Genomic DNA, 12,157 nt, shown 5'->3' with positions numbered 1-12,157 from the left:
CAACATGATCATGAATAACCAGTGGGTCAATGAAGACATTAAAAAGGAAACTGGAAAATTTATTAAAACAAATGATAATGGAAACACAACATACCAAAAATTATGGGATACAGCAAAAGCAGTACTAAGAGGGAAGTTTATAGCTATAAGTACCTAATTAAAAATGTAGAAAAACATAAAAAAAAAATCTAACGATGTATCGTAAAGAACTAGAAAAGCAAGAGCAAACTAAACCCAAATTAGTAGAAAAAAAACGAAAGATCAGAGCAGAAATAAAGAGTTTCCTTTATTTCTGAATATTTCAGATTCAAAGAAAACAATACAAAAGATCAAGGAAAAGAAAAGTTGGTTTTTGAAAAGATAAACAGCATTGACAAATCCTTAGCCAGACTAAGAAAAAAAGAGAAAAGACCCAAACAAATAAAATCAGAGATAAAAAAGGAGACATTACAACTGATACTACAGAAATTCAATGGATCATTAGAGAGTACTATGAGCAACTATATTACAATAAATTGAAAAACCTAGAACAAATGGATAAATTCCTAGATACAGACAACCTACCAAGAATGAACCTGAAGAAATCCAAAACCTGAACAGACCAGTAATAAGTAATGAGATTGAAATTGTAATAAAAAGTCTCCCAGCAAAGAAAAGTGCAGGATCCGATGGTTTCATTGCTTTAAAAAACCCAAACATTTAAAGAAGGAGGGTGGCTGTGCTGAGGGATGGGCAGGGCCGCAGGTCAGTCTGAGAGGCTGTTGACCTGCCCCACCCTGATGTTGTGGAGGAACTGGGTGCTGGGTGGGCCGTAGGCCCAGAAGGTGGCAGGGTATCCCAAGGAAGGGCTCAGACTGCACTGGTAATACGGGTGTCCTGGACTGCAGGCTCAGGCTTCAGGCTGATTCAGGGTCCCTGGGCTGTGGAAAACCTTGGCAGGGCTTTCTGGCGCCCAGCTCCTCCCGGTTCTTCCCGCTTTGGAAGAGGAGTATGAGCCCCTTGAGTGGTGTTCCTCAAAGTGGTGTTTGGCAGATCCCAACCCCTCCTCAGACTTTCTGAGGAACTCTGTGCTTTCGCTGGAGTGTCTTTGCTTTCCAAGCATCCCTGATGGTTTTGATACAGAGAAAAAGTGAGTCGTCACTGTTTTGAAGTTTCTGAAAGTGTTGGGAGGCAAAAATTCAAATGTCTGGCGGAAAAACGAAAAGCCACAAGGCAGAAGAAGAGGTGCCAGATATTCTTCAACTGAACGTAGGTGGCTGTATTTACACAGCCTAGCAGGAGTCCTTGTGCCGCCTTAAAGACTCCACATTGCCATCTATGTTCAGTGGTTGCTTTCCTCTAAAAACAGATGAGTCAGGGGCTTGTGTTAATGATTGTGATAGGCATGTATTTAAATACCTTTTGGATTACCTTCATGGCTAAGTTCAGATTCCCATAGATGAGCAAGCCCTCATTGCCCTACAAGAAGCAGCTGATTTATTTGGCGTCCCTTATCTGTATAGCCTATCTGACCACTTGGCCAATGAAATGGAGACATATACTTTAAGGTCAAATACAGACCTTAAAAACACTTTAACAGCCTTCTGTGATTCATATGGTTTGGTTTACAATAAACCAACAGTTTGGATTCTCAACCATCTTAACAATCTGGTGCAAGCTGTGAGAATAGAATTATTGGTTTATATGCCACAAAAACTGATAGAACAGATGCTATTGATAAGCAGCTGGGAGGAAGAATTCACAGTAAAAGTATGTTTAAAAGAGAGGTGGGAAATAATGTTCAGTACATTTGGAGTTATTACTCAGCAGTAGAGTTGAAGAAAATGATGGATGCCTTTGATGCTTGGGAAGGAAAAGGTGTTAGCTACTGGCAGGTGCCTCATGAGCTGATAGAATGTTTGATTCTAGGAGAACGGCCTTTACTTGGAATCCTTCACCACATGGCTCCAATTCGAAAGAAGCGACTGATAGCGTTCAGTGGAGAGGAAGAAGGAGTGAACTATAAGACTGCTCCTAAGCCAGTCAGAGTTTTGGGCCCTTCCACAAATACCCAGGAACTTGGCCTCAGTCATGGCGTCTCCAGGCAGTGCATTTCAGATGTTGGCTCAGGCAACTGCAAACCAGTTGCAAAGTGGTAGCAGGGAAAAGCATCTCAGCGCTGTGTGCCTTCCAGGCACTAGTGGGCACTAGGGCATGTAGGCATCTTCAGGCTTCCCTTGGGGTTAAAAGCACTGAAGATGGAGGCACTTACCCACCTCCAGCTAAGGTGCTGCTCTCTGACAAGAAGCCTACACCCCACTGGGTGATAAAGCTGGAGAGGACTCCACTGTGCACTACTGTGACTTCCCCGCCCACCCCTATGGCCATGAGGCAGGCCAGCTCCCCTGAGCCACCTCTCCTCGAAGCTACCAGATCCTTGGGTGTGTGGACTGAGAACTGGAAAGACAAAGGAAATTGATAAAAGAGGTGGACCTGAAACTTCCTGTTCATCTCCCAAAGCTTTTGACCTATTTGATGTGAATAAGTGACACTTTCTTGATGCAGTAGAAGGGAAAACTTGTTTATGTTTATGATTATATTCCTGGAGTTGTGTAAACTAGGAATGGAGAAGGGGAGACTTTAAGTGGTTAAGGCTCCTTTCTCATTTTCCCAACTTTTAAATGATTATTTGTCTATGGACAGTTTGAATTTCTGGTTTTAATTTTTTTTAATGATTAATTCATATTAAGGCAACAAGACAGTACAACAAAATAATCCCTAGAAAAGTCCACTTTGTTGCTGAAATAAATGCTACTCGTTGCAGCCAGCTCTCATGTGAACAAATAAAGTGAGAACTCATGACCATGGAACTCATACCGAGAATTCATGCAGAGGATGGGCATGAGGTTTGGCCTTAGATATTCCTCTCTGGCAAAATGGAGGGGGTGATATTAGTGCTTCCCTAATATTGGCTGTAATATATTACAGCCAAGAGAGATAAGAGAGAGAAAATGTAGACCAAGGTGAGCTGCCTACAAATTACTTTCAACTGAACATGGGTGGCTGTATTTACATAGCCTGGCAGGAGTCCAAAGACAATATGAAAAGAAATAATGGAGAGGAAAAAACCCAATAGATTCAAATCACACTTTGACACTCACTTAACTGAACTATTTTCTTTCCTAGATTGGCCTTTCTTGTTCTTTTATTACCCTTTAGCAGATTTATTTATAAACACCACAAGAAGATCTCTTGGGATAAGAACTGTATAATATGTACTTGGAATAAATTGCTAAAATATCCTATTTTAATTTGAATAGTGACATTCTGAAAGTATTTTTAAAAAGAGAAGTTAAAAGTTTAACTTTTTAACTAAAGTATTTGTTTTTCAGAAATGATTAAGAGTTATTCTGATTATACAATATGATTTTTATGCATAAAATTTCCATATAACTTGAATTTAATATTTTTAAACAGAATACTTTGATTAATCCTCTATTTTTTCATGACTATTTAGTTGTGTGTATTTATTCTTAAATGCTATGTTTTGTAATTGAATCACATTTTTCTACTTTCAGTAAGAGCATGCCTTCACTGTGTTAAAAAATGAGTTCATAAGATAGGGTACTTTTGACTCAAATGCTTATCATTGTACTTGTATTGCTTTGAAAGAGTAATGTGAGTATATTCCAAACATTGCTTTTTATAAAATAAAGTAAAACTTTTCCATCAAAAATAACTAATACTAATTCTACTCAAACTATTCCAAAAAAATAGAGGAGGTAGGAACATATCCAAATTTTGCTCTATCTATATTACCTTGATACTAAAACCAGATAAAGACACATCAAAAGAAAGAAAAGAAAAAGAAAAAAGAAAAGAAAGAAAAGAATAGAAAAGAAAAGAAATGTACAGGCTAATATCCCTGATGAACACTGATGTAAAAATTCTTGACAAAATGCTAGCCAACCAAATTTAACAACACATTTAAAAGATCATTCATCATGACCACATGAGATTTACCCTAGGAATGCAAGGATGATTGAACATATGCAAATCAATGTGCTACCTACATCATATCAACAGAATAAAGGACAAAAACCATATGATCATTTCAACTGATGTTTAAGAAACATCTGATAAAATTCAACATCCCTTCATGATAAGAACGCTCATAACAAAAACCTCAAAAACTGCATATAGAAGAAATATACCATAATACAATAAAAGCTATGATATGACAGATCCATAGCTAGTATCAGACTGAATGGGGAGAAACTGAAAGCCTTTCCTCTAAGAACTGGAACATGACAAGAACGCCCACTTTCACCGCTATTATTCAACATAATACTGGAAGTCCTAGCTAGAGCAATCAGACAAGAGAAAGAAATAAAGTACATACAAATTAGAAAGGGAGAAGTCAAATTATCCTTGTTTGCAGGTAATGATATTATATTTGGAAAAACTTAAAGACTCCACTAAAAAACTATTAGAACTGATAAACAAATTCAGAAAAATTGCTGGATACAAAATCAACATACAAAAATCAGTAGCATTTCTATGTGAACAATTTGAAAAAGAAATCAAGAAAGTAATTCCATTTACAATAGTACCAATAAAATAAGACACCTAGGTATTAATTTAACCACAGAGGTGAAAGACCTCTACAATGAAAACTATAAAACATTGATGAAAAGAAATTGAAGAGAACACAAAGAAATGGAAACATATTTCATGTTCAATATTATTAAAACGTCTATACTACCCAAAGCAAACTACAGATTCAATGCAATCCTTATCAAAATACCAAAGATATTCTTCACAGAAAGAGAAAAAATAATCCTGAAACTTATATGGAACCACAAAAGATCTAAAAGAGCCAAAGCCATCCTGAGCAAAAAGAATGAAACTGAAAGAATCACATTAACTGTCTTCAAATTACACTACACAGCTACAGTAAACAAAACAGCATGGTAGTGGCATAAAAACAGACATACAGACCAGTGAAACAGAATAGAGAACTCAGAAACAAATTCATACATCTGTAGTGAATCCATTTTTTATAAAGGTGACAAGAACATGCATTGGGGAAAGGACAGTCTCTATAATAAATGGTGGTGGGGCAATTGTATATCCATAAGTAAGAAGAATTAAACTATTCACCTATTACTTGCCATATACAAAAATCAAATAAAATGGGTTAAAAATTTAAATCTAAGACCTCAAACTATGAAACTAATAAATGGAAACAATCTCCAGGACATTGGACTAGGCAAAGAGTTCACAACACCCCACAAGCATGGGCTTTCAAAGCAAAAATAGAAAAATTGGATTACAACAAGTTCATCAAGTTGAAAAGCTTCTGCACAGCAAAGGAAACAATAAACAAAGTGAGAGATAAACCACAGAATGGGAGAAAATATTTGCAAATTATACACCTGACAAGGGATTAATAACCAGAATATATAAGGAGCATAAGACAATATAAAAGGAAAAAAGCTAATAATCTGATTTTAAAATGGGCAAAGGATCTCAAAGAAGACATATAAATGGCAAACAGATTGATGAAACACTGAAGAAACAGAAAACCTGAACAAACCAACAATATCACTGATCACCAACGAAATGCAAATCAAAACTACAATGAGATATCATCTTACCCAGTAAAAATGGCCTTTATCCAAAAGACCAGCAATAACAAGTGCTGACAATGATGTAGAGAAAAAGGAACCCTCATATGTTGTTGGTGAGAATGTAAATTAGTACCACCACTCTGGCAAACAGTTTGGAGGTTCCTTAAAAAACTAAAAATAGAACTACCATATGATCCATCAGTCCAATTACTAGGTATATACCCAAAAGAAAGGATATCAGAATATCAAAGAGATATCTGCATCTCCATGTTTATTGCAGCACTATTCACAATAGCCAAGATTTGGAAGTAATCTAAGTGCCCATCAACAGACAAATGGATAAAGAAAATGTAGTACTTATACACAATAGAGTATATTCAGCATAAAAAAGAATGAGATCCTGTCATTTGCAACAATATGGATAGAACTGAAGGATATTATATTAAGTGAAATAAGCCAGGCACAGAAAGACAGACTTCACATATTCTCACTTATTTGCAGGAGCTAAAAATGAAAACAATTGAACTCATGGAGATGGAGAGTAGAATAATGATTACCAGAGATTAGGAAGTGGAGCTGGAGGCAGTGGGGATGGCTAATGGGTAGAACAATATAGTTAAGAAGAACAAATAAGATCCAGTGTTTGATAGCACAATAGGGTGACTACAGTTAACCATAATTTATTGCACATTTAAAAATAACTAAAAGTAAAATTGGATTGTGTGTAATGCAAAGAAAGGATAAATGCTTGAGGTAATGGATACCCATTTATCCTGATGTGATTATTACACATTATATGTCTATATCAAAATATCTCATGTACCCCATAAATAAATATACCTAGTATGTACTTACAATTAAAAATAATTTTTTGAAAAAATTTATGTAGCAACAATAAAAAATAGAAAAGATCAACAAAACTAAGAGTTGGTTTTTTTTAAAGATAAAACTAACAAACCTTTAGCTAGGTTAAGAAAAAAAGAGAAAAGACTCAAATAAATGAAATAAGAAATGGAAGAGGAGACATTACAGCTAATACCACAGAAATACAATGGATCATAAGGGACTACTATAAATAGTTAACACAAAAACAAATTGGATAACATAGAAGAAATAAATTCTTAGAAACATACAACCTACCAAGACTAAATTATGAAGAAACAGAAAACCTGAACAAACCAACAATGAGTTAAGAGATTGAATCAGTAATCAAAAATCTCTCATCAAAGTCCAAATCCTGATTATTATATTCATGAATTCTAAGAAACATTTAAAGAAGACTTAATGTCCATCCTTCTCAAACTCTTTCAAAAGTTTAAAGTCAAGGGAATATCTACAAATTCATTTTATGAGGCCAGCATCATTCTGATAGCAAAGCCAAATGACAATACAAGAAAATAAAATTATAGGCCAATATCCCTGATGAACATAGATTTTAAAATCCTCAAGAAAATACTAGGAAACACATTAAAAGAATCATTTACCATGGTCAAGTGGGATTTATCCCTGGAATACAAGGTTGGTTCAACATATGCACATCAATAAATATGATACACCACATTAACAGAACAAAATTCAAAAACCATATAATTATATTAATACATACAGTAAAACTCAACATCCTCATGTGATTAAAAAATACTCTCAACAGTTAGGTATAGAAGAAATGTACATCAATACAGCAAAAGGTATGTATCACAAGCCCACAGCTAACAGTGAAGATAATATTTAACGTGAAAAATTTAAAGCTTTTCTTCTAAGATCAGGAACAAGACAGAGATGCCTATTCTCACCACTTGTATTCAACATAGTACTGGAAGTCCTGCCCAGAGAAATTAGGTGTGAAAAAAATAATAATAAAAGCCATTCAACTTGAAAAGGAAGAAGTTAAACTGTCTTTGTTTGCAGATGACATGATCTTATGTATAGAAAACCCTAAAGACTCAGCCAAATATACCTATATATACAACTGTTAGAACAAATAAACAAATTCAGTAAGGTTGCAGAATACAAAATCAACACATAAAAGCTACTGATAAAAATCAGTAGCTTTCCCATTCACTAACAACTATTTGATAAAGAAATCAAGAAAATAATTCCATTTACAATAGCACTAAAAAATACTTAGAAACTCATTTAACCAAAGAGGTAAAAGATCTGTACACTAAAAACTACAAAACATTGATAAAAGAAATTGTAAGAAGACACTAATAAATGGAAAGATATCCTGTGTTCATGGATTGAAGATTAATATTGTCAAAACATCAATACTAACCAAAACAATCCACAGACTCAATGCCATCCCTATCAAAATACCAATGACATTTTTCACAGAAATAGAAAAAACAATCCTAAAATTCATGTGGGACCATAAAAGCCTCTGAATAGCCAAAGCAATCTTGAGTAAAAAGAACAAAACTGGAGGCATCACATTATCTTATTTCAAAATCTACAACAAAGCTCTAGTAATCAATACAGCATGGTAGTACCATAAGAGAGTCCAGAAATAAATCCACACATTTACAGTCAACTGATGTTTAACAAAGGTGCCAAGAACACAAAATAAGGAAAGAAACATGTCTTCAATAAATGGTACTAGGAAAACTGGATATCAATATGCAGAAGAATGAAATTAGAACCTTTTCTTGGAGAATGCACAAAAGTCAACTAAAAATGAATTAATGAGTTAAATATAAGACCTGAAACTATTAGAAGAAAATATAGGGGAAATGCTTCTTGACATTGATCTGGGCAAAGATTTTTTTGGATATCACCTCAAAAGCACAGGCAATAAATAAGTAAATAAAGACAAATAGGATTGCGTTAGACCAAAAAGCTTCTGCACAGCAAAGGAAACAATCAACAAGTAAAGAGACAACCTGTGGAATGGAAAAAGTGTTTGTAAACCATATAGTTGTAAGGAGTTAATATCCAAAACATATAAGGAGCCCAAACAACTCAATAGCAAGAAAACAAATAACTGAATTTGAAAATGGGCAAAGAACCTGAAAAGACATTTATCAAAAGAAAACATACAAATGGCCAAGAGGTATGTGAAAAATGCTGAATATCACTGATCATCAGAGAAATGGTGATAATGTGGAGAAAATGAAACCCTTGGACACTACTGGTGAGAATGTAAATTAGTACAGACATTATGGAGTAACAGTATGGAGGTTCTTCAAAAAATTAAAAATAGAACTACCGTATGATTTAGCAATCTCACTTCTGGGCATACATCCAAAGGAAATGAAATTAATATGCTGAAGAGATATCTGCACTCCCATGTTCAATGCAGCAATAGCCAAGATATTGTAAATTGGCAGTTCACAATAACCAAGATAGAGAATCAACCTTAGTGCCCATCAATGGGTGAATGAATAAAGAAAATGTGTATTATGTATATCTACATATACCATATGTGTATACATGTACATGGAGTTAAATTGTCGCTGCTTGAAGATGACATGATTTTATGCATAGAAAACCTTATAGACTCCTAACAGAAAAAACTATGAGAACTACTAAATTCAGTAAACTTGTAGAATACAAAATCATGTTTGTATCTATGTATATACATGAAATACTATTTAGCCTTAAAAAAAAAAAAGGAAATCCTGTCATATTCACAACATGGATGAACTTGGAGGACATTATACTAAACAAAATAAACCAAGCACAAAAAGACAAATTTTGCATCATCTCACTTGTAAATGGAATCTAAAAATGTTGAACTCACAGAAATAGGGTAAAATGGTGGTTAGAAAAAGCAACACCTGGATGTGTTATCAAGTTGGCTGGCCACCGCCACAGGTGGCTCATGGTCCATCTCACTGGGACCCTTTGAGAATTCCAATAACATTCATCTCACAGCTAGGGATCCACAGGGGAAACATCTGGGATCTATAGGGGCTGGGGAGAGGAGGTCTGGTTGGGGAGATGCTGGTCAAATGATACAGAATTTCAGTTCAACAAGAGGAACAAGTTCAGGACATCTATTATACAAAGTGGTAACTATAATTAATAACAATTAATTGTATATTTGAAAATTGCTAAGAGAGTAGATTTTAAATGCTTTCACCATAAAAAAAGATAAGTATATAAGATAACAGATATATTAGTTACTTTGATTTGGCCATTCCACAATGTAAACATCTCAAAACATCATATTGTACACCATAAATTGAAATAAATGTTATGGTTCGGCTGGGTGCAGTGGCTGACACCTGTAATCCCAGCACTTTGGAAGGCCAAGGCAGGTGGATCACGAAGTCAAGAGATTGAGACCATCCTGGCCAAACTGGTGAAACCCCATCTCTACTAAAAAAAATACAAAAATTAGCTGGGTGTGGTGGTGCGCACCTGTAGTCCCAGCTACTCGGGAGTCTGAGGCAGAAGAATGGCTTGAACCCAGGAGGCAGAGGTTGCAATGGGCAAAGATCATGCCACTGCACTCCAGCCTGGCAACAGAGTGAGACTCAATCTCAAAAAAATAAAATAAAATAAAATAAAATAAAATAAATGTTATGGTTCACTTTTGTGGTCAGCATCATATTTCCATTGGACGGCAGTGGTCTAGAATCTCACTTCAATAACTCTTCACCCACCCTTAGGATATGCAATCCTTTATACCTTAACAATCCTCCACCAAGTCCTAATTCCCTCCTTAGCCAGTTCACATTCCATGGACCACTATTTTAATCTCTCTGTAGAGCACCTCACTCTTCTCACTTTTCACTGTATTCATTTGGGCAAACTCAACCTTACTAAATTCAACTTTCTATGGCCTTTCAGGTATCCAGAAGCTAAGTATCATCAGTGTTTCCTTGGTCAAATTTTGTCATTACTAATCTCTTCATATTGGCAGCACAAGTGACTTGAGAGGCAGCACATAATCAGTAGGAAACAGAATGACTGACATGAAAGATCACTTGTCAAAAAACCTGAAAGGAGTTCTACTCCCAGATATGCTGGGAAATATATGTTGGAAAATAACTTCTTTGGAATTCAATTTTCTTATTATAATATGAGGGGTTTTTTTTTTTTTTTTTTTTTTTTGAGATGGAGTCTTGCTCTATCACCAGGCTGGAGTGCAGTGATGTGATCTCGGCTTACTGCAACCTCTGATTCCCTGGTTCAATCGGTTCTCCTGCCTCAGCCTCCCAAGTAGCTGGGATTACAGGCCCGAGCCACCTAGCTAATATTTGTATTTTTAGTAGTGATGGGGTTTCACCATCTTGGCCAGGATGGTCTTGATCTCCTGACCTCATGATCTGCCCGCCTCAGCTTCTCAAAGCACTGGCATTATAGGCATAAGCCACCATGCCCGGCCTATAATATGAGATGCTTAATCTTTCAAGCTCCAACATGCTGTGAGTCGGTGAGGACAAGGGAGTCAGTATGAACATGGGACTATAAAGAAATGCTTTTTGAAACTGTCTTTGCTTGGGCCAAAGGCAGAAGTTTGCATGCAGGTAATTTATGTTGGAAGTGATCCCAGAGAGCAGGAGCGAAAGGCTGGGAGAGCCAAACAGGGAAGGACAGAAAAAGCAACACGTGGATGTGTCATCAAGTTGGCTGGCCACCGGCACAGGTGGCTCATGCTGCATCTCACTGGGACCCTTTGAGAATTCCAATAACATTCAGCTCCAGGTGGGGGATCCATAGGGGAAACATCTGTCCACTGGTTCCCAATGAGTAAGTGTGGCCCCATGGGCACTAACTCCCAGCACCTGGGAGTCAGTATTATATCCGGTATTATGTGTGGACATCTGCCTGGTGCTGGGAGTTATGCACATGTGAGCCCCTTAGTGTCAGAAAACATGGGCTCAGGGCAAGGCACTGTGATTGACCCATAATAACTGTCCAGTATTATGTGTGGGCATCTGCCTGGTGCTGGGAGTTATGCACATGTGAGCCCCTTAGTGTCAGAAAACATAGGCTCAGGGCAAGGCACTGTGATTGTCCCTGTGAGAAACTGACCAAAGCCTGCTCTGACCTGGTCACCATAGCAGCAGCTGGTACAAAATATGGCACTTCAAGAATCTGCAGTGATGTACAGAGGCATCTACAACAGACACTATCTTAATAAGCGTCGTTTCTAAATGAAAGCCTAGAGCTGAAGGATGCAATCGTGGCTTTTGCTTTAACTGTGGGTCACAGTCCCTAAGCCCACACCTTCATCTGAAAAATAGAGAATAACATACCTACCTCACATTCTGGAAAAGACTTAAAACTAGAATTCTGCCATTCAATAGTTTAAAAAACTTCAGTAAGATTTGAAGACAGCAATTGGCTTATTGAGTTATCAGCTCCTGCCTGCCCTAATCCTGCCCAGTTACAAATTCTGAGGCCTTCAATGAACAGGTTCAGCTCTGCTCAGGTCCTAGAGATTTGACAGTTTCATATTGAGTCTACAGTCTTCTCTGCTACTGTCCAGTATTATGTGTGGGCATCTGCCTGGTTTCCAAACGTGCATTCCAGTTTCCTGAAAGCAAGGTCCCACGGCCTGCGCAGCCCTTATGAACCTCCTTTTCCAGAGGATG

The 12,157-nt window shown here is 36.7% G+C and overlaps 1 protein-coding gene and 1 pseudogene across 3 annotated transcripts in view; one reads left to right on the top strand and one right to left on the bottom strand.

Moving 5' to 3' along the window:
- ARSB (arylsulfatase B) overlaps nucleotides 1-12,157 on the bottom strand; it is a 221,072-nt gene that overhangs the window by 154,208 nt on the left and 54,707 nt on the right. The window lies entirely within an intron of this gene.
- On the top strand, nucleotides 1,183-2,458 carry LOC108590632 (BTB/POZ domain-containing protein KCTD18 pseudogene; annotated as a pseudogene).

Source organism: Callithrix jacchus, chromosome 2 (genome assembly GCF_049354715.1).
Source record: "Callithrix jacchus isolate 240 chromosome 2, calJac240_pri, whole genome shotgun sequence".
NCBI lineage: Eukaryota > Metazoa > Chordata > Mammalia > Primates > Cebidae > Callithrix > Callithrix jacchus.
This window is presented reverse-complemented; position numbering and strand designations above follow the sequence as displayed.